Here is a 22554-nt window from a genome sequence, read left to right on the forward strand (position 1 = left end):
ATCAAGCCAGAAACATCAGCAAAGAGCTTGTGTTTATTGAAGTAAACAGTTTTGAACTGAATAACAGAAATAAGTTTGTAGCATCTTTCTGTGGGTTTAACTCTTTTTTCATTAAACCAAACTTTAAGTCAATTAAATGAAAAGGTAGCCTATTCAATGGGAGAAAATAAGTGGAAATCACAAATTCTCTGTTTACTACAGTTCAACAATAAAAAAAAAAGAAGCAACCCAATTAAAAAAAAATGGACAAAGACATTTTTCCTGAAAAGAAGTACAAATGACTGAAAAGCACATGAGAAGATACTCAAAATCACTAGCTATTAGGCAAAGGCAAATCAAAACCACAATGAGATATCATTTCATACCTGCTAGAGTGGTCACTATTAAAAAGATAAGAAACCTCAAATGCGGGAAAGGATATGGAGAAATAGGAGCACTCATTCATTGCTGGTGGGAATGTAAAATGTTGTTCCTCAAGAAGCTAAGAATATAATTGCCATAAGATCCGGCAATCCTGCTATTAGGTATATTCCCCAAAGAACTGAAAGCAAGAATGCAGACAGACATTTGCACACAGATGTTCATAGCAGCATTATTTACAATGGGAAAAAGATGGAAGCAATCTAAGTGTCCATTAACCATGTATCAGTAAACAAAATGTGGTATATTCATATGGTAGAATATTATTGAGCTGTAAGAAGGAGTGAAGTCCTGATACATGTGACATCATGGATGAACTTTGAGGACATTATGTTGAGTCAAATAAGCTAGACTCACAGGCCAATTATTGCATGATATCACTAATATAATCTAATTATAAGCAAACACATAGAGTTAAATTCTAGAATATGGTTTTACCAGGAGATAAAAAGAGGTTAGAGGATGGGGAGCTGATGCTTAATTTGTGCAGAATATTTTATTAGGTTGATTGCGAATGTTTGGAGATGGATAGAAGTGATAGTTGCACATTATTGTGAGTGTAATTAACAGTGCTAAATTATGCGTGTGATTGTGGTTGAAAGGGGAAATTTAGAGTTCTGTATGTCACTAAAAGGAAAGCTAGAGGATAGAACATGGGATTGTATAACACAGAACCTGGTGAATGATGACTGTGGTGAATAGTACACACATAGGAATGTTCTCTCACAAACTAGAACAAATGTACATCACTATTACAAATGGTCAACAATAGGGTGTTGTGCCAGTGTGAAAGGATTTATGTACCTTAGAAAAGCCATGCTTTAATCCTAACCAATCTTGTGGGAGCAACCGTTTCTTTTAATCTCTATTCAGTTCTACAGGTTGGAAGCTTGATTAGGTTATCTCCACAGAGATGTGACTCAATCAATCACTCAGCTCAGGTATATTGCACTCTGGGTATTAAACTTTATTAGATGGAGACATGTCTCCACCCATTCTATGTGGGTCTTGATTAGTTCACTGGAATCCTATAAAAGAGGAGACATTTTGAGAGTGCTCCTTTTGAGAACCAGGAGAGAGCCACAGAACCATGAGAGAATGATGAGAGAACCACAGAGCCCACCAGCCAGCGACATTTGGAGATAAAGAAAGAGAAGGCCCTAGAGAGCTTCATGAATCAGGAAGCCTGGAGAGGAAACTAGTACATGTAGCCCTGTTTGCCAAGCACCTTTCCACTGGGGAGAGAAACCCTGAACTTCATCAGCCTTCTTGAACCAAGGTATCTTTCCCTGGATGATTTAGATCAGATATTTCTATAGACTTGCTTTTGGACATTTTCATGGCTGTACAGTTTTAGAACTGTAAACTAGCAACTTATTAAATTCCCCCTTTTAAAAGCTGTTTCAGTTCTGATATATTGCATTCTAGCAGCTAGCAAACTAAAACAGGTGGTGTATGCAGAAAATATACCTAATGCAAACTCTGGATGATAGTTAAGAATATTATTTTAATATTTTTTCATTGGTTGTTACAAATATACCACACCAATGCTAAGTGAATAAGAGAGTGTAATATTTACGTTTTTTTTTTTCTTTTTGGAGTAATGAAAAAGTTCTAAAATTGATTGTGGTGATGAATACAACTCTGTGAATATACTGCGAGCCATGGATGGATTTATGGTATGTAAATATATCTCAATAAAACTGCTTTTTAATAAATTAAACATGAGAAATTTTTAAAAAGCAGGTCTCGATATAAATAGTTCATATTTGACCAAAACTGATTGAATAATAACAGAGAATGGACAAATCTTCATTATAGAAGAATTCCAAATAACATATATAGATATATCCTCTCCAGGAAGTGGAGCTTACTATTCCCCTCCCCTTTGAGTGTGACTGAACTGGGTAACCCCTTCTAAAGAATAGAGTATGAAAAGGGAAAAACAGAAACTTTACAGTGAAAAAAGCTGGCAAACACCACCTTAACCAAGTGATCACGGTTAGCATCTCCGGGGATAAGTTATGTTGATAACATGTGCTCCTGAAATGATGAAGAGAGCTTTTTCCCTTTATGGTATTCTTCCCCCAAGCCCATAGCCCCAGGTTAGTCTTGATAAAAAAATCAAAGTCAAATTGAGAGACATTCTACAGAATACCTGATCAGTAGTCTGCAAAACAGTTGAGGTCATCTGAAAAGATGAAAAAGACTGAAAAACTCACTGAGTAGAGAAGCCTAAGGAGACAGACAACTAAACACAGTGTGGTGTCCTGGATGGGATACTGAAACAGGGAAAGGCCTTTACTAGAAAAATTGGTGAAATTTGAACAAAGTCTGAAGTTTAGTTATTGGTAATGTACCAATGCTGGTTTCTTACTTTGACAAGTATGTTAATGTGAGATAGGGAAAACCAGGTAAGGGATATACAAAAACTCTGTATTATTTTTGCAGCTTTCTGTAAATATGAAATTATTACAAAATACAAAGATTACTAAAAATAAAGCAGGACTAAAATTCACTCAAAAAATCACATGAATCCCATTACCAGGGTTTTTGTCATTACTTCCTGGAGACACTGAAGAAATGCGGGTATTTACATGTGTGAGAGTCAGTGTTTTCCCCAATTGAACCTTCTGTGGAATAAAACCCCACAGTCCTACTCCAATACCCATGGATATAATTGAAATCCCTATATAGCCAAAGGTCTCTAAGACAGCCATTGGCTCTTGACATTAGTCTAGAATTTAACTTGTATTTAGACCAACAAATTTTATAAATGATTTCACTATCAGAATTTCTTTGGTGTTATGTTCCATCTTACAGACTGGAGGAAAGGAGTGACGGGAAAGTAAGATAAAAGGGAAAATTCAGAGAAACTTGAGAGTAGGTGGAGAAGAGGTGAGATGTGTCATTAGCGAATTTCTCATATATATCCAAATTTGAGTTTACACTGGTCCAAGCATCCAGTCAAAACAAGACACCTAAAGCAGAAATAATTTGCTGGTAGAAGAAAGCCATTAAAACATTCTGTTAGGTGGAATTTGGTTATTATTTTCAATGAAAGAATTCACCTTTAGGCTCTTCTTCCATTTCCTTTGTCAGTTGGTAAATTTTTTTCTACCTGTATCTATGCACTAAAAGCACAAATAGCTGAGACACTAGAGGATGGCATCTTGCCAAAGTATTTAATTAATTATTTGCTTCTATTTTGATTGGTAAACTCAATGTCTTTAAAATGGTGGGATGCTCCAGGCTCACAGTTTCTTTTAACACAGGGTTCTGTGTCATGATTTCTCCAAATGTGTTGTGCAATTGTGTTTGAATTTAATATCTTAGAAATACCAGGTTCTTACCTCAGCAGGTGAAATAGTTTTTAGGGCACTGTGGGGTTAGTTTCCCCAAGGCTGGTGCTTTAGCTGTCTATTGTGTGGTAGACAGTATTGTTTGTTTAGAATACATGAAGGGTGCATGGATAGTTCAGTGGTTAGAATGCCAGCCTTTCATGAGGGAGACCTAGGTTCGATTCCTGGGCCAGGCACCCAGAAAAAATAATAGTAAAAATTAAAAATAAATAAAATGCATGAAGCCTATAGGGGTCTTCTCTTGGATCTCTCACTCTGAGAGAAATACTCCTCCCACTCAACTGACATCCGTGTTGGCCATGTGCCTTCTTTTAGCAAATGGAGCGTGAACAGAGTGACCTTACCTGCATCTGAAGTAGAAGGTTTCAGAGCCTTTACACGGTGGTACCATTGTTCTTTTTCCTAAAGAAGAGAGTTTCCCAGATGGGGCTACTTTTTCTGCCTACATGCTGGAATAAGGGAAAAAATATGAGCAGGGATCACAGCTAAACTCACAGACAGCATGTTATGTCAGCACATCATGGGAGTGAGAGGTAAACCTTTGTTGTTGTAAATCTCTGAAATTTGGATGTTGTTTGTTATCACAGCATAATATAGCAAACAGTGACTAGCAACACATATTGTATGCCCATAGAGCTATTGATTACATACACAATCATGGCTTTTGATACATTTCCATAGCTAATTTTGACATTAATATATTTTTAAATTAATTGAGAATTGGTAGCCTAGATGGAATGCCAATGGCTAAGGTCATTCTATTATATTGCTATTCACTGATCTTAAAAACAACAAAGGGACAAGAGCTGATATTTTTATAATAATATCATATATTGTCACTTATAGTTGATAAAACACTTTCATACAGAGTATCTCCTTTTATATTTACAATAGTTCCATGTAAATATAAAATGAGACACTATTATCTATTGGGGTATATCTGTTATACATTTTATAGAGTTTTATATTTGATCAATAGGTGTTGATAAATGCATGATTTCAAAATATACATCTTGCTCTTCTGCATGATGATCTATATATGTATGTGTATGTTTGTGTGTATCTTTATATTTTAAAAATTAGCCCTGTATTTCTATAAATTTGTCTTGATTTGTATTGTTTTATGTAATTACATATTTATATACACAAATGTTGTATGCATATAATTACAAAAATCTGATGATCTCAAACAACCTTTTTTTAGTAGCAAAACTTTCAAAAGTGAAAATAAAAGGTTTTAACCAGGTTAAAAATTAACCAAAGATCTTTTCACCAATTTATTTATTTGTTATCATAGAATAACCTCAAACTCAATTCTTTAATAGAGATGAAAGATGATAGTGGCAATATGAGGTTAAATAGTAGGTAAATTTTATTTGCTAAACAATGTCATTCAACTCTGCATTTGATTATATGTTACATAGTAAGTTCAATGGACAAAAACTAATATGCTGGAAAATGAAAGGCTGCAAACAATTAGCATATATTATTTTGCTGTGTCCAAACATCCTGTTATTAAGCATTTCTTATGAATGAGTAAATGATTACCCTAAAACATACTTTGAGTATCAAACTAACAGCTTATAAGGAAGGCACAAGGTAAGAGTTTTGTTGTGTTGCTCAGTGGGGGGGAAACCAAACAAGCCTTTGTTTAGGTAAAACCCATTGCATTTTATGTTGACATTAAAATTTAATCAGATTAGGACTTTCTGAAAGAATATTTACTTTTACGAATGAATAGCATCAGTAGACTCTAGCTTTAGGTTTCATAATTGTTGATTTTAGTTCAAGGAACATGTTTCATCCACTAGGAAATGATTTATCTTCAACCAAAGGAAAACATCACAGTGATGGCACAGCATTGCCAGTAGAAGGAATTATACAAGAACTGCAGATGCTAGCTACTTAAGGCTTATGTGCATTACAGGAATAGAGTATATACATGAAACTGGAAGGAAAGACACAACAAAATCAAATTTAAAAATGAGCTTTCCATTTGCTAATTCTAAGGTTTTTGAGACTGTAGAAATCATGAAATAGAAATTGTATATCTCTCTCTTTTTTTTGTTTTTAAATTCCTAACAACAAGTAATTTCTTGTATTGAACATATATACAACATACATCGAACAACTTTTAAGACATGCACACTGTTTTCCCTTGCACAAAATACCACAGAGAAAAATTGAAGTCAGCTTACTTTACTTTTCTACCTAACTGATCTATCACACATAATTCGCATTTCTGAATTTTGGATACTCATAGTTAGGCTTACTGATTATTGCTGTACATTCATTCAGATAGGCAAGAACCAAATTTTTGTTTGTTTAACTTCTGTTCTGTGCACTGGGCTATAAAAAGAAGTATTGAGCTACCTATGGTGATACTGACATCAGAAGATCAGGAGAAAGTAACTATGAAAATATTATTATGTCAGCTTTGAGGCTATTACAAAGGATACTACTCTTAGTATTATCTCTTTCATGGTGATTCAGCAAGAGAGGCAATATCAAGGGAACATGTAATTAAGATGGTTTATTATTGTCCACAGTGGTCAGGAGTACCTGGCTGAGGTAGCATTTATCAGGTTTCTCCACTGTGGTGCTAATTTCCTTCCTTTTCCATATTGTATTCATTGGAAGAATTTACATACTAATGTAGTAGTAATAGGCTTATTCTTTGTGTTATGAAGTTCTTGATGTTTTGACAAATGCATGTCATGTATCCATATTACTGTGTCACTGACTATTTTCACCACCCTAAAATTCCCTTGTGCTTCATTCACTCAAAACCACCACCCAACCCTGCTGCTCTTGAACTCTTGACAACAGTGATCTTTTTACAGTCTATAGTTTTCCTTTTTTTCAAAAGGCATCATATAATTGTAATCATACAGTGTGTAATCTTTATAGACTTCTTTCACAGCAATATGCATTTATGGCTCATCCATGGCTTTCTTATGGTTTGATAGCTCATTTATTTTTATAGTTCCATAATATTCTAAGTATGTATATATTATGGTTAGTTTATTCATTCACCTATAAAGCCATCTTAGTTTTTTCCAGCTTTGGTAATTAGGAAAAAAATGGCTTTAAAAATTTGTGTATAGGTATTTGTATAGGCGTAAGATTTCAAATAGATTGAGTAAATACCTAGAAGCCAGACTATATTTAGCATTATAAGAAATGGCCAAACTTTTCCAAAATGGTTGCACCATTTTGCATTCCCACCAGCAATAAATGGGAATTCTATTGCTCTGCATCCTCACCAGAAATTGATATTGTCATTTTTTATTTTGTCATGTTTTTTTTTTTTTTTCATTTAGCCATTCTATTAGATGTGTAGTGATATCTCCTGCTGTTTCTTTTTTTTTGGCATGGTCAGGCACTGGGAAACAAACCCAGTTTTCCGGCATTGCAGGCAAGAACTCTGCCTGCTGAGCCACCGCGGCCCTCCTACTGCTTTAATTTACAATTCCCTCATTGCAAATAATGTTTAAATCTTTTCATATACTCATTTACCATTTGTACTGCTTCTTTGCCCTTTCAATAGATTGTTTATTTTGTTATTGTTGTGTTTGAAAAGGTCTTTGTATATTTTAGATACAAGAACTTTTGCAGATATGTATATTACAAACATTTTCTTCCATATTTGGCTTATCTTTTGATTCTTTCAACAGTATCTTTTGTGGAGCAGAAGTACTATGACTTTATTAATTTTAATAAAATCCAACATCATTTTTCTTCCATACATCATGCTTTTGATCTTGTATCTAAAAATTCATTGCCTAATCAAATATCACCTAGATTTTCTCCTGTGTTTTCTTCAAAAAGTATTATACTTATGAATTTTACTTTTTATACCTATGAATTTTTTATACATTTTGAGATAATTTCTTGAAATATGTAAGGTCAGTGTCTAGGTTCATTTTTTGCATATGGTTGTCCGTTTATTCCAGCATTTGTTATTGAAAAGGCGATCCTTTTTCCATTGAATTGCCTCTGCTCTTAAGCCAAAGATAAGTTGACTACATTTGTTGGTTCCATTTCTGGGGTCTGCATTTTGTTCCATTGATATATGTATGTTCTTCTGTAAATATGATGCTCTTTCCATTTTTGTAGCTTTGTAGTAAGAGCTGAAGTTAAGTACTGTCAGTCTTCCAACTTTTTCCTTCTTCAGTATTATGTTGTTTTCTCTGGATCTTTTCCCATTCTATATGCTTTAAAATTAGTTTGTCAATATCTAAAAAATAGCTTGCTGGAATTTTGATTGTGATTTCATTGGATCTATAAATAAAATAGAGAGGAATTGACAGCTGAGCAATATTGAATCTACAAATCCAAGAACACAGAATATCACTATATATTTTTAGATTGTCTGAGATCATTCATTGGATTGCTGTAGTTTTCTTCATATAAACCCTGTATTTATTTACTTATTATTTTCAGGAGAATTTTTTTGTCAATCCTTTGGGATTTTCTACGTAGATAGTCATGTCATCTGCAAACAAAGACAATTTTATTTCTTGCTTCACAATCTTTACAAATTTTATTTCTTTCCTGTCTTGTTGCCCTAGCTAAGACTTACAGTACAGTACTGAGTAAGAGAAGTGAGAGTGGGCATTCCTTGCCTTCTTCCTGATCTTAGAGAGAAAGCATCCAATTACTTATCCTTATGTGTTAAGTTAGCTGTACATTTTTTGTAGATGTACTTTATCAGTTTGAGAAAATTTCCATTTCTTTGTCTGCTGAGAGTTTCTATTATGAATGGGTGTTAGATTTTTGTTAAATGCTTTTTCTGCATCGTATAATTTTATTAATTGCATACCTTGAATAATTTTCACTTGGTTGAGTATATAATTCTTTTTATACATCATTGAAGTCTATCTGCTGATATTTTATTGAGATTTCTGCACTATGTTCACAAGCGATATTGGTCTTTAATTTTTCTCTTTTTATCTTTAAATATCTCTATCTTTTTTTTTTTTTTTTGAATTCAAGTACTGCTGGCCTCGTAGAATGAATTAGGAAGTGTTCCCTCTCCTTCTATTTTCTGGACCAGATTTAGAGAATTGGTATCATTTTTTCCTTAAATGTTTGGTAGATTCACCAATGAAACTGTCTAGGTCTAACTATATTTTAATTCTTTGGTTTGAATTTTACCCATTAAATGTCGTCTGATATTATTTGGTCTCAACATTTATACCATATATAAATCCTCTGCGTGTCATCAAATTTTGCTATAGTTTCTGTCAAGATTAAAAAAAAATCCATTTTCATGTTTGTAAATTTCTTTGACGCTATTATCAAAGATGCAATAAAAAATAAAAATTCTGTTGTGCAACTAAAATGTCTTAGAAGTAGTGGGAAATGAGCCCTTAGAAACTATTGATTACATGATTTAAGATACATTTTAGAACACTAGCCCAGGGGATCATAAGAAACACCCACTTTAAAGTTTTATTGGCTCAGTCCTAATTTGACATGATATTTTAAGTACAATTAATATTCTAAGCAAAATAATGTGAGAAACAAAATTCAGTGTTCATCATGCCCTGTAAAACATTAAGGAATTAAGAAATTCTTTGAACAATATTTGATACATTAACAATGTTAAAATATATTAACGATGTTAATCAAATTGATATTTATGTCCCTGCATAATGTAGAAAGCACCAGAATAAGGATAAAAAATAATTTCAAAATAAAATTATATTATTCTCTACTGGATACCACAATATAATTTTTTTTTTTGGCATGGGCAGGCTCTGGGAATTGAGCTGGGTCTCTGGCATGGCAGGCGAGAACTCTGCTAATGAGCCTCTGTTGCACCACCCTGGATGCCACAATATAATTTTTTAAAGATGGTTTGTTATCTTTTTTTCAGAATAATAAGTCACAAATTTTCAAAGTTTAATGTGCATAGATATTACTGCGGGATCGTATCAAAATGCAGACACTAGTTTAGTAGGTCTGTAATGGGGTCTGTAATTCTAATTCTGCATTTCTAATAAGCTCCTAGGTGATGCTGATGATGCTGGTTCTCAGACTTTGAGTGGCATGGCACTAGATGATGTATGTGATTTGAAGAATTACATTGAATGTGAAGTATTTATTGCAAATATATAAAAATGTACAAGTGGAGTGGACTGATGCATATGTAAGACTCTAATTTTTTCTTAGTATATATTTTTATTCTTCCAAGCCATAACAATACAGTTGCAGCAGAAACGCAGTAGACATGTTTATAAATACATTTTTAAACTCTCAGTATGTATCTAACATTGTCAAACTCAGTCACTAGAAGGCAACTAATTTTTATAGAAAACAAGATGTCAGAACATGAAAACGCTGAAACTTCCATAAAGAAGAAAGTTTCTATGAAAGCCAGTCATGTATTTTATAACAAATTAATATGACTTAGTGGCTTTGTTTCTAATTATTTTGGCTGAATTTCTATTTTTCTTATTATACACTCAATAATTTGACTGGTAAAATTCATACAAGATATTATCATTACAAGTCTTAAAAAATAAATAATACATTAACTGGATATTTTTATTTCAGGAAGATGCAACTTTTTTCCGTTCATAAAAAGATATCATCATTTGGAAATGTTTTTTATAGATTGTAACCTCAGTCTGCCAACTTTCCACTTGGTACTTTTATCTTCATTGCACATCTTTGGTGAATATGGGAATCACTTTTAAGGTAGAAAGTCTTCACATCTTTCAAAAATGTTTTACTACTTTTCTATCTCTCAGTTGGACAGTTGTGCAATAATTTAAAAGTTTACTATAAATATATTAATACTTACAATGAATTTGTATTATATTAAACATAACTATACTTAAATGCATTGAAAAGATAGTGGGGGTGATGATTTGTGTCTTTCTACATGTGTCATGTGCAATATGTAACATATTTCATACATACTATGTCACATTTCCTTATCAGTTGACGGTCAAGCGCAGTGTGTGTATGTAAACATGGATCATTTGCCACGATTCCTTGATGCACAAACTAAAAAAAAAAATACAACTCGTGGTCCTCTCATGCCATTTTTAGAAGTTTGTTTCTTATAGTCTGAGAAGTACATGATTTTATACTGAGTTTCAGCCATATTGGTTAACTTATATTCCAAGTATATTACTTTCCAGTCTTTGCACATTCCAATAGATATGCCTGGGCCCCAGCTGCTGTGATTTACTCTGATGGACACAGGCTGCTGTAGGAGTTGGGTGTATTATTTCTGGAATGCAGGACACACTTGGGATCTCAGCGCAGCATGCATGCAATTGGCTAAGGATCAGAGTTTTGGCTGGAATGGATAGATCTGGGCCCTCTGAGGACAATTCTAATTTCAGGTATCTTAGCTATTGTAGAATATTGCCAAAATATGTTTTATTCTTTAAAATCACTCAAGTTTCTTCTTTTTTTCTCACTTTTTCAATCTAATAAACCTTAAGGAAATCTATAAAATAAAAGTTTTGAAACCAAACATTTTCTATCACAGGAGCAAAAAGTTTGTATTCCTGAGCCATTCAGTCAGAATATATCAATAGGAAAATAAATGTACATAGATATTTCATGTTTCAAGAGAGTCCAAGTAATTATGTGTTGTGTTTTTTATTGAACTTTTTTTGCTTAGAGAGTAAAGAAAGTAGTGTGATTTCATTGGGCATTGATCAACTCAGGAACAAACCCTCATGATTAAAATCTTTGTCCAACAATCAAGTTCTCATACTTTGGGAATGCAGTTTCCTGAGGAACAACTTTCAGGGAAATATCCTATTCTTTTATGACTTGGTCTTTTATTGCTGAATCTCCAAACAGTTTTTAAAAATCTAAGGTATGTCTAGTTTTTTCAGCTCATTGATTCAATTGTTGATCTCCATGCCAGGCATTGTGCTTGTGCTTGGGGATACTCTTGTGAGCTGACACAGAAACAGTTCACAGCCATGCGACCTTAAGCCCTCAAAACCGTATACTCGGTCTCAGTGGTAAATCTTACCCCTCCTATAAAAATCATCAGCAGTCATATTCTTTTACTTACTGATCCAAATTCCTCATACAGAGAGTGTCCTCCTGGGCAGTGGATTAGCACAAACCCTTCTGAAGAGCTTTCTGTCGTAGTCTGTAGAACTATCTCTAAGTAATGATGGCAGAATGGTTCAAAAGAATGAACCCAAAGGCATCGTTTTTATAAACAGACAAGTCAGTGATACCCCTAATCACAGACACAGTGTTGTAAAAACAAAAGAAGACCACAAGTCCTAGTTGCTCTTACTCTGTTGAAGAACACATAGGCATTTTTTTTTCCATATGGCTCAGCAGAAAGAGGTTGGACATTATAGTTCTTTCTAGATACTCGCTAGATAAATAACTGTGGACAAGGTCCTCTTTGAGCCTCAGTTTCTTAATATGCTACCTGGGAATAATATCTGGTTTGTATGATTATTCTGAGAATTTAGTCAAAAATGGTACAGTCCTGCAATTGTGGTTAGTAACTAGTATACACAAATGTAAACAGCTTTTAAGATGCTGTATGGATTTTTTTCACAATATTGATGAACTCAGATATAACTGTACTTACAAGCAGTGTTCTGACCTTTCTCTGTTAAATAGAACTTTGTCCATAAATTTGTCTGAACTGTAGTATTTGTGTGGAGATGTGTGTGTGTGTGTATATATAAAAACACATCTGTTTAGGATGGTGCAATGGTGGCTCAGTGGTAGAATTCTCACTTGCCATGCCAGAGACCAGGGTTTGATTCCCAGTGCCTGCCCATACAAAAAAAGAAAAAAAGAAAAAGGAAACAAAACAAAAAACCCCACATCTGTTTATAGCTTTCTAAGCAAAATTCTGCAAGAGAAAGGAAGAAAGGATGTTTCGAGGTACATCTTCAAAAAACAGTAGTTCAGAATCTTGAAAGAAGTTTCCCTGCATATGTAACTTGTTGCCTGGAAGTGAGATGGGAGATTATTTAGCAAAACAAGAGCTGTTATCATTATGCTCCACTTACATTCAAACTTTTATTTCTTTTACATAAAGTTTGGATTTCTTTATACTATTTACCTTTTGACCTACCACTCTACTAATGAAGTATTCTGCTAGTTTTATTCTCTGTCGTGTGAATAAATACCATAGTACCTACAGTATTCAGCATGAGCTGGAAATCTAATATTTATTATGAAAATCATTGCACTTACAGTTTTCAAAATTTGGGGTTACCCTTTTTCTTAAACATGGAGAAAATTTTTAACCCGTATCAGACCTGAGAGACACCAAAGTTTTTATATCCAATGCTGGCTTTTGTCCAAATGTCATGTGAAGAATTTATTAATACTACTATAATACTTCAGAGGACTGTGGAATGTACATTCTAAGCAGATTTTTCAACCTCTGTGTGTGTGCATATGTAAATGGATGGGGGTGGGGGGGTGTGGGCAGTGAGCAACAATCCTATTTTCTGCAGGAGGGAAGAAGAGAATTTTCTTATACCACTCTTTTGTTCTGACTCTCCACTATTGTTTCAGTCTGCCAAAGCTGCCAGAATGCACAACACCAGAAGTGGACTGGCTTTTAATAAAAGGAGATTTATTTAGTTTAAAACGTATAGTTCTTCAGAGGAAAGGTAGCTAACTTTCAACTGAGGTTCTTTCTTACACGGTAAGACACAGGGCAATCTCTGCTGCCCTTTACTTCAGGCATCTGGGTTTCAACAGTTTTCTCCAGGATGATTCCTTTCAGCATCTCCGAAGGCCTGGGCTGAGCTGTGAGGGCTGAGATGAGGTATGCTGAGCTGCTGGGCTGTGATAGCTGAGCTCTCTCATTTAAACAACAGTCAGTTAAACAACATTCATTGCAGCAGGCACACCTCCTACCTGACTGCAGATGTAATCAGCAATGGATGAGCTTCACATGCCATTGACTCATGTCAACAGCAATAGATCTAGGCACCTTCACCTGGCCAAGTTGACACCTGCACCTATCTACCACTACTATCATGCCATTGGCATCATAACACAATTAAATTATTGGTTCCTAGTATGGGCTAATTATATCTTTCCAGTGACTCAGAAGGAATTTGAAAATAATTTAAAAAATGTATTGAGGGACAGGGATGGCAGCATAAGACACTCTAAGGTGTGCTTTCCATCAGGAACTTTCAGCAGCTAGCAAAAACTGGCAGGTTCATTTTCCTTAAAACTTTGAAAAAAGTTCAAGTGTTCCAGAACTTTGCCAATTGAGTTAAGAAAACATAGCTTTCATTTTGATGGACATTTACTCTGATGAAGCACAGAAAAAAATGTTTCTCTAAATTGCCTCATTTAAGACTTAAAATTCTATAATTCAGAGGCGGGGCAAGATGGTGACATAGTGGGTTGTGTTAATTTAATTCATCCTCCAGAGCAGCTCTTGAATAGCCAGAAATGATACAGAACAACTGCTGGGGGATCATCAGTGACCAGACGCACAGTGTACACCAGGCTGGACTAGGTGGCATGGCTGAGATCCCACACAGAACTATAAGTTCCCTAAGCTTTTGAGGCCAGTGCCCTTCTCTCATGGGCATGGCAGGCTGGTTCCCCAAGGGGAAGGGAAGCAGACTTTACTAGTAGCAAGGGTTTAGCACAACCAAGCCCCAATTGCAGAATTAATTAACAAATTCTGAGTATTAAAAACAGACCCCCAGCACAGATAAACCTGAAATAAGCACTAAATTTACTAGGAATTTTTGCCCTACAGAGAGGGGGTGGGGCTGATGGAAAACAACAACAACAACAAAAAGCCAGAGGCTTTTTGAGTCAGACAGCACAAAATACTGGGAAAGGGCTGTATCCCAAGAAAAGGGGGCACATAGAGCTTGGAGATACATAGACCCAAGTACCAACTCAAGCTTTTGATGGGCAAACCTGAGGAGCAGCGATCCAGCTTTGATAAGCCTTTTTTGCTTTTTTTGTTACTTCTTAGCAGCTCATTATATAAAACTGCAAACAGTCTCAGCCTCTAGCACTTCCCCAAGCAAGGGTAAAACTAAGGAATGCCTGAGAGACAAAATAACTAGTCAGGTAAAAGGGGTTAACACCCAAAAGGGCATATATTCCCAAGAAAAGGGGGGTATGGCCCAGCTTATCTGGAATCTCTCCTCCAGGGAATTCAGGCAGCAGGTGCTGGTAAACAGAAGCAATCAAAGCCTGTCTACTACTTCACCTCTGTCTCAACCATACCCCTGGCAGGGAGAGTCTGCTGAAATTAAAGGCACTACATTACTTAATGCTGGTGGGAGGCTGCGGGCAGAGATGCTGTGCAGGATAGGAAAAACAGAGAGTCTAGAGGCTTCACAGGAAAATCTAACAACCTGCTGGGTCTCATCCTCAGGGAAAATTGATGCTGGCTACTCTCTCCTCATGTGAGAGGCCTGTCTGGTCTGGGAAAATCTGACTGAGGTTTATAATATCTGAGGAATTCCTCTTCAAAAAAAAAGGCTCTATATAGGCAGAGGAAGAACCAGGGAAACAAGAACTGATAAATACTGATCAGTTAAACAGAACCTATGCTACAGTTCTAGCATAAATTGAGTTGAATGTCAAAGGATAGAAAACAAAGCCATCCAACAAAAAAAACCTTAGGTAAATGGGTGAAAACAACTTCCAAAATGAACTAATTAAGGAAATCAAATGCCTGGATGCCAGCAAAAAATAATGAACCATATTAGGAAAATTGAAGATATGGCCCAGTCAAAAGAACAAACCAGCATTTCAAATGAGATATAGGAGTTGAACCAACTAATTCAGGATGTTTGAACAGACATGCAAAATGTCATCAAAAATCAAATCAGTGAGTTGAGGGAAGATATAAAGAAGACATTGGACAAATATAAAGAAGAACTTGAAATTTTGAAAAAAAACAAATTGCAGAACTTAATGTGAATGAAAGGCACAATGGAAGAGATGAAAAAAAAAGTGGAAACCTAAAAAAATAGATTTGAAGAAACAGAAGAAAGGACTAGTGAACTAGAAGACTGGACACATGAAATCCAACACACAAAAGAATGTAGGGTAAAAAATGAAAATATATGAACAGGGACTCAGGGAATTGAATGACAACATGAAGTACATGAATATACATGTTGCGGGTGTTCCAGAAGGAGAAGAGAGGGAAAAGGAGAAGAAAAACTAATGGAGGAAATAATCACTGAAAATTTCCCATCTCTTATGAAAGATGTAAAATTACAGATTCAAGAAGTGCAATGTGCCCCAAACAGAAAAGATCCAAATGGACATACTACAGGACACTTACTAATCAGATTGTCAAATGTCAAAGACAAAGAGAGTTTTGAAAGCAGCAAGAGAAAAGTCATCGATCACATCCAAGGGAAGCCCAATAAGATTATGTGTGGATTTCTCAGCAGAAATCATAGAGGTGAGAAAACAATGGTATTATGTATATAAGATTCTGAAAGAGAAAAACTCCCAACTGAGGATTTTATACCTGGAAAAATTGTCTTTCAAAAGTGAGGGGGAGGGGGTACAAGGATAGTTCAGCAGTAGAATTTTTGCCTGCCATGCGGGAGACCCAGGTTTGATTCCCAGCCCATGCACTTCCCAACAAATAAGCAAAAAACAAAACAAAAACAAACAAATTCAACAAATGGTGCTGCAATAGCAGTATACTCACATGGAAAGAGGATGAAATGTGACCCTGCTATACAGCATACAAAAAAAATGAGGGGGAGATTAAAATATTTGCAGACTAACAATCACTGGGAGAATTTGTTACTAAGATACAAACTCTACAAGAAATACTAAAGGGAACACTACAAGCATATAGGAAAAGGCAGGAAAGAGAGGTCTGGAGAAGAGTGTAGAAATGAAGACTATCAGTAAAGGTACAAAGAGAAAAAAATAGATATGACATATAGAATCCAAATGACAATATTGTAGAAGAAAATACTGCCTTTACAGTAATAGCATTAAATGTTATTAGATTAACTCCCCTATCAAAAACATAGACTGGCAAAGTAACTTGGGCAGAGAATAAATAAGTATTTGCAGAGTTCTCTTGGGGGACTGGGAAGAAAGTGGAAATATTAAACTTTGTCATCTGGGGAATTCCTAATATTCTTGCAAGCAATAACGAAAACCAATTCAATAGGCTGAGCCCTCAGTCTTGGGGCTTGCCCCTGTGATGCTCATTCCTGCAAAGGAGAGACTAAGTCCTGGAGAGCCTCTTTTGTTGCTCAGATGTAGTCTTTCTCTCTAAGCAAACTTGTGTGAACACAAGTGTGAAAACACTGCCCTTCCCTCTATGTGGGACATGACTCCCAGGGGTGTAAATCTCCCTAGCAACATGGGAACTGACTCCCAAGGATGATCTGGGACCCAGTATGATAGGAAAAAGAAAGCCTTCTTGACCAAAAGGAGAAAGAAAAAAAATGAGAACAAGTAAAGTCTCAGTGGCTGAGATATTTCAAACAGAGTTGAGAGATTATCCTGGAGGTTATTCTTTCACATTATTTAGGTATCCCATTTTAGCTTGTAGTGCATTGGAGTGGCTAAAGGAAAGCACCTGAAACTGATGAACTGTGTTCCAGTGGCCTTGATTCCTAAGGAAGACTGTATAATTATATTGCTTTTACAGTGTGACTGTGTGATTGTGAAAACCTTGTGTCTGATGCTCCTTTTATCCAAGATATGGACAAATGAGTAAAGAAAAATAAGGATATAAATAAATAAATAATAGGGAGAGACAGAGTGTAAAAATTGGGTAGGTTGAAATACTGTGGGTCAATGAGAGGGAGGAGTACAGGGCATTGAATATATGAGTTTTTTAAATTCCTTTTTCTGGAATGATGCAAAGTTCCTAAAAATGATCATGGTGAAGAATATACAGTTATGTGATGGTATTGTGAGCCATTGATTATGTAATATGATTGGACTGTATGTGTGTGGATATTTCTCAATAAAAATGTTTTAAAAAGAAAACATTTCAGAAATGGTGAGAGAAACTTAAGAAACCCTTGCCAGCCCTTCCAACAATGCTTCTCTGGTATTGCGTGGAGCCAGCCTGTATACCCACTGGTGTCCATTCTGTTCTGGAAGCAGCAGAGTAAGCCCTGTTGACATAGTAGGGTGCTTGTATGTGGATGCCAGTCTATCAGGTAGCAGCCTGAAAGAATGAACTAGGAAACTTGTCTCTGGCTCACCTTCCTAGAACTTGCCCTGCAAGCATAAAAAGGTTGCAGACAGCTAAAGGCATGTAAGAAACAGGTAAGTCAAAATGGACTGGGACAAAAAATTATCTGCTTTAAATCCTACAACAAAATACTCAGGAAGGAAGAAAGTCTATTTCCTAGGGAATATAGGGGACACTCAAATTCCTGTAAATGTGGTAAAGTCCTAAGGTCATGGGCAAGCACAATCCCAAGGCAAGACCTAGGCTCAGGAAAGACTGAGGACTGTGCACTTCACATTCATCTCTGTCTGATCTTTTGTGATAGGAGAATTTATGCTGTGATCAGCCAACACAGAGTCATTGTTCAAAGACTGTGAAAGATGTTTTTTTTTTGCTTTAGTTTGCTTGTTTTGATTAGCACCTGGGACTCAAGGAAATACCTATCATATCACCATCTGGATGAAAATTTAAAGAACAGACAGCTCAGAGTCTAAATTGCACAGTTTACATTTTAAAATATTAAACTGTACAGTGTGCAGCAAAAAAAAAAAAATACATGAGAAACAAGGAAACAGGAAATGATACCCTATCCCAAGGAACAAGGTAAAACCCAGAGCCATCATTTAAGAGGATTAGACTTGGACATATTTGACAAACACTTGGAAAATGATCCTTAATATACTCAAGAAGATAAAGGAAAAGTTAGAGAAAGACTATAGGATATTAGGAAAGCAATGAAGGAACAATATGAGAACCTCAATAAAAAAATAGAAATTTTGAAAAGAAACCAAGCAAAAATACTAAAGTTGAAGATTGTAATAACTGAAATGAAAAAGTCTCTAGGGGATTTCAACAGGCAATTGAAGTTAGCAGAGGAAAGAATCAGTGAACTCAAAGAGGAGACAATTGAAACAACTTTGTCTGAGAGACAGCAAGATAAAAGAATGAAAAAAAAAAAAAAGGGAATAGTTACCTAAGACATCCATGGGACACCATTAAGCATACCAATAAATGCATTACGGAATCCCAAAAGAAGAAACAAAGGAATATTCAAAGAAAAAATGGCAGGAAAATTCCAAACTTTAATGAGAAACATGACTGTGCACACTCAAGGAGCCCAAAGAATGATAACGAGGATGAATTTGAAGAGAAACCCTACTCAAAAACATAGTAGTCAACTATTGAATACCAAGGACAAAGAGAGAGTTCTGAAAGTTGCAAGACAATGTGTTAACTACATGGGAGCCCCAGTAAGATTAAGTAATGATTTCTCATGAGAAACCATGGAGGAAAGATGCAGTGGCTGGAAATATTTAAAATACTGAGAGAAAACAATTGCCAAACATGAATTTTATATCCAGTGAGGCTGTCTTTCAAAAATGAAGGACAGATTAAGATACTCCCAGATAAATAAAAGCTGAAGGATTTTGTCATCATTAGATATGCCCTGTAAGTAATGACAAATGAAGTTCTCAAGAATAGAAGAAAGGACACTAATCAAAAATATAAAAATAAAAATTAAAAAAAGAAAGGACACTAATCTGTAGTTCAAGTGGCTAAAGAAATAAAGACCTCTAGTGAAGGTAACTGTTCTAGTTTGCTAGCTGCTGGAATGCAGTATACTAGAAACTGAATGGCTTTTAAAAAGGGGAATTTATGAAGTTGCTAGTTTATAGTTCTAAGGCTGAGAAAATCTCCCAATTAAAATAAGTCTATAGAAATGTCCAATTTAAGGCATCCAGGGAAAGGTACCTTGGGTCAAGAAGGCTGATGAATTTCAGGGTTTCTCTCTCAGCTGAGAAGGCACATGGCGAACACAGAGTTTCTCTCTCATCTGGAAGGGCACATGGTGAACACGATCAGGGTTCCTCTCTCATCTGGAAGGGCACATGGTGAACACAGCATCATCTGCTAGCTTCTTCTCCTGGCTTCCTGTTTTATGAAGTTCCCTGGGGGGCATTTTCCTTCTTCATCTCCAAGGTCGCTGGCTGGTGGAGTCTCTGCTTCGTGGTGCTGCAGCATTCTCGGCTCTCTCCAAATCTCTTTCATTCTCCAAAATGTTTCCTCTTTTATAGGACTCCAGAAACTTATCAAGACCCACCCGAATGGGTGGAGACATGTTGTCGCCTAATCCAGTTTAACAACCGATCTCGATTACATCACATCTCCAGGGAGATGATCTAGTGACAGTTTCAAACATACAGTGCTTAATAGGAATTAGAAGAAACGGTTGCCTTTACAAAATGGGATAAGGATTAAAACATGGCTTTTCTAGGGTACATACATCATTTCAAACCAGCAGAGTAGCCAAATGAGTAATTATAAATAGAAATGATATTGTATTGTATTTTGGTATATAACTTCATTTTACTTCTTATGGGTTCTAAGATGCAAATGCCTAAAAGAGTAATGATAAAGCTATGTTTTTAGATGGGCAATGTTTAACAACTTCATTTGTGACAAGTACAACAAATAGATGGGGTGATAAGGGGGTACAAGAACCTTTATGAGGGATGTATGCTATTAAGTTGGTATCAAATCAAAGATGATACAGATTTAGTATGTAAATTTAAGTCTCATGCAAGGCTAAAGGAAATACATGAAAAAATAGAGAACGAAATGAGAAGGCACTCAAAGTGACACACTACATAAAATCAAATAAATATGAAAATAGGCATTCATGGAAGAATTGAGTGGCAAAATAAAGACCTGCAAAGACCAAGTGGCAAAATGGCAAAAGAATATCCTGCATTATCAGTAGTTACACTTTAATTTTAAATTGATAAAATGCACTAGGCAAAAGGCAGAGATTGCTAAATGTATTATAAAGGAAAAGCATGACCCAAATAAATGCTGCTTATTAAAGGACTCACTCTGAAATTCAAAGACACAAATATGTTGAATATGAAAGGATGAAAATAATATACACCATCTAAATATTAACCAAAAGAGAGATGGGGTAGCTATGCTATTATCACAAAATAGACTTTAAACAAACCCAGTTATGAGGGACAAAACAGTCACTGTACACTGGTGCAGGTGTTAATTCAGTAACAGCTATAATGGTTATGAATATATATGCACCTAATTGCAAAGCCCTAACATATATGAAGCTAATGTTGGCATATTTGAATGAAGAAATATATGGTTATTACTAATAGTAGAAGTCATCACTATAACATTTTCAATAATACATAGGATATCTGGACTGAAGATCAATAAGGAAATAGAAGACTTGAATAATTCCCTACAGATATATATAGAAAACTTCACCCCAAAGCAGTAGAAAACATATTCTCTAGTGCACATGGATCATTTTCCATGAAAGACCATTCATTAGTTCACAAAATAAGTCTCAGTAAATTGAAAAATGATGAAGTAATGCAATCTATTTTCCCTGAACACAATGGAATGAAGCTAAATATCAATAAGAGAAAGCAAATCGGAAAATTCACAAAAGTGGAAGCTAAAACACTCAAACAATTAATGAGTCAAAGAAGAAATCACAAGGAAAATTAGGAAATATATTGAGGCAAATGAAAAAGTAATCGCAACATGCCAAAACTTATGGGATGAAGCAAAGGCAATGCTAAGAAGAAAATATGTAGTTCTAAATGCTTGCATTATAAAAGAGGAAAGATTTCAAATCAGAGACCTGGTGTCACAACTGAATGATCTAGAAAAAGGAGAGCAAACTAAAAAGGAGAAACCCACAGCAAGCAGAAGAAAGGAGACAAAAAGCTCAGAGCAGAAATAAGTGAAGCAGAGCATAAAAACAATAGAGTGAACAATACCAAAAATTGGCTTTTAAAATATCAGTAAAATTGAAAAACTGCTAGCTACATAGAAAAAGTAAAAATCAAGAGAATGCAAATGACTTAAATCAGAAATGAAAGGGGAAGGCATTTCTATTCCCACAGAAAGAAAAAGGATTGTGAGAGGATACACTGAACAACCTCACAACAAATTAGACAACCTGGATAAAATGGGCAGATTCTTAGAAACATGAAAACTACCTTCATAGACTCAAAGTGAAATAGAAGATTTCAACAGACCAATAACAAGCAAAGAAGTTGAGTAGATAATCAAAAACATCTGAACAAAGAAAAGCTCAGAGTGATGGCTTTACTGGTGAATTTTACCAAATATTCCAAGAATCAATACTAATCCAGCTCAAACTCTTCCAAAATTGAAAAGAGAACCCTCCCTAGCCTATTCTATGATGCCAACATCACCATAGTAACAAAACTAGATAAAGATACTACAAGAAAAGAAAATTACAGACCCATATCCCTTATGAATATACACATAAAAATCCTCAAAAATCTAGAAATCTAATCAATAGCACATTAAAAGAATTATAAACTTTGATCAAGGAAATATTTTTCCAGGTATGGGTTCAATATTAAAAAAATCAATTAAGGGCAGGCCATGGTGGCTCAGCAGGCAGAGTTCTCACCTGCCATGCTGGAGACCCCGGTTCGCTTCCCAGTGTCTTCCCATGAAAAGAAAATCAATAAAGGTATGCACCACCTTAACAGAAATGAAGGAGAAGAAAGCACATGATCATTTCAACTGAAGCAGAAAAGCAAT

The 22554-nt window shown here is 35.3% G+C and overlaps 1 long non-coding RNA gene across 4 annotated transcripts in view; it reads left to right on the forward strand.

Moving 5' to 3' along the window:
- The window catches only part of LOC143668058 (uncharacterized), a 162102-nt gene that overhangs the window by 20468 nt on the left and 119080 nt on the right, over positions 1-22554 (forward strand). Inside the window, exons 1-2 of one of the 4 annotated variants that reach the window (XR_013168274.1) lie at positions 2282-3318; positions 4098-4315. The exons of 2 other annotated variants lie outside the window; for them this stretch is intronic. This is a non-coding gene — a long non-coding RNA (uncharacterized LOC143668058). Of the gene's footprint in view, positions 1-2281; positions 3319-4097; positions 4316-22554 lie in introns of those variants that run through there. One more of the 4 variants, XR_013168272.1, reaches the window with a different exon arrangement.

This window comes from Tamandua tetradactyla, chromosome 24 (genome assembly GCF_023851605.1).
Source record: "Tamandua tetradactyla isolate mTamTet1 chromosome 24, mTamTet1.pri, whole genome shotgun sequence".
In the NCBI taxonomy this organism is placed as follows: Eukaryota; Metazoa; Chordata; class Mammalia; order Pilosa; family Myrmecophagidae; genus Tamandua; species Tamandua tetradactyla.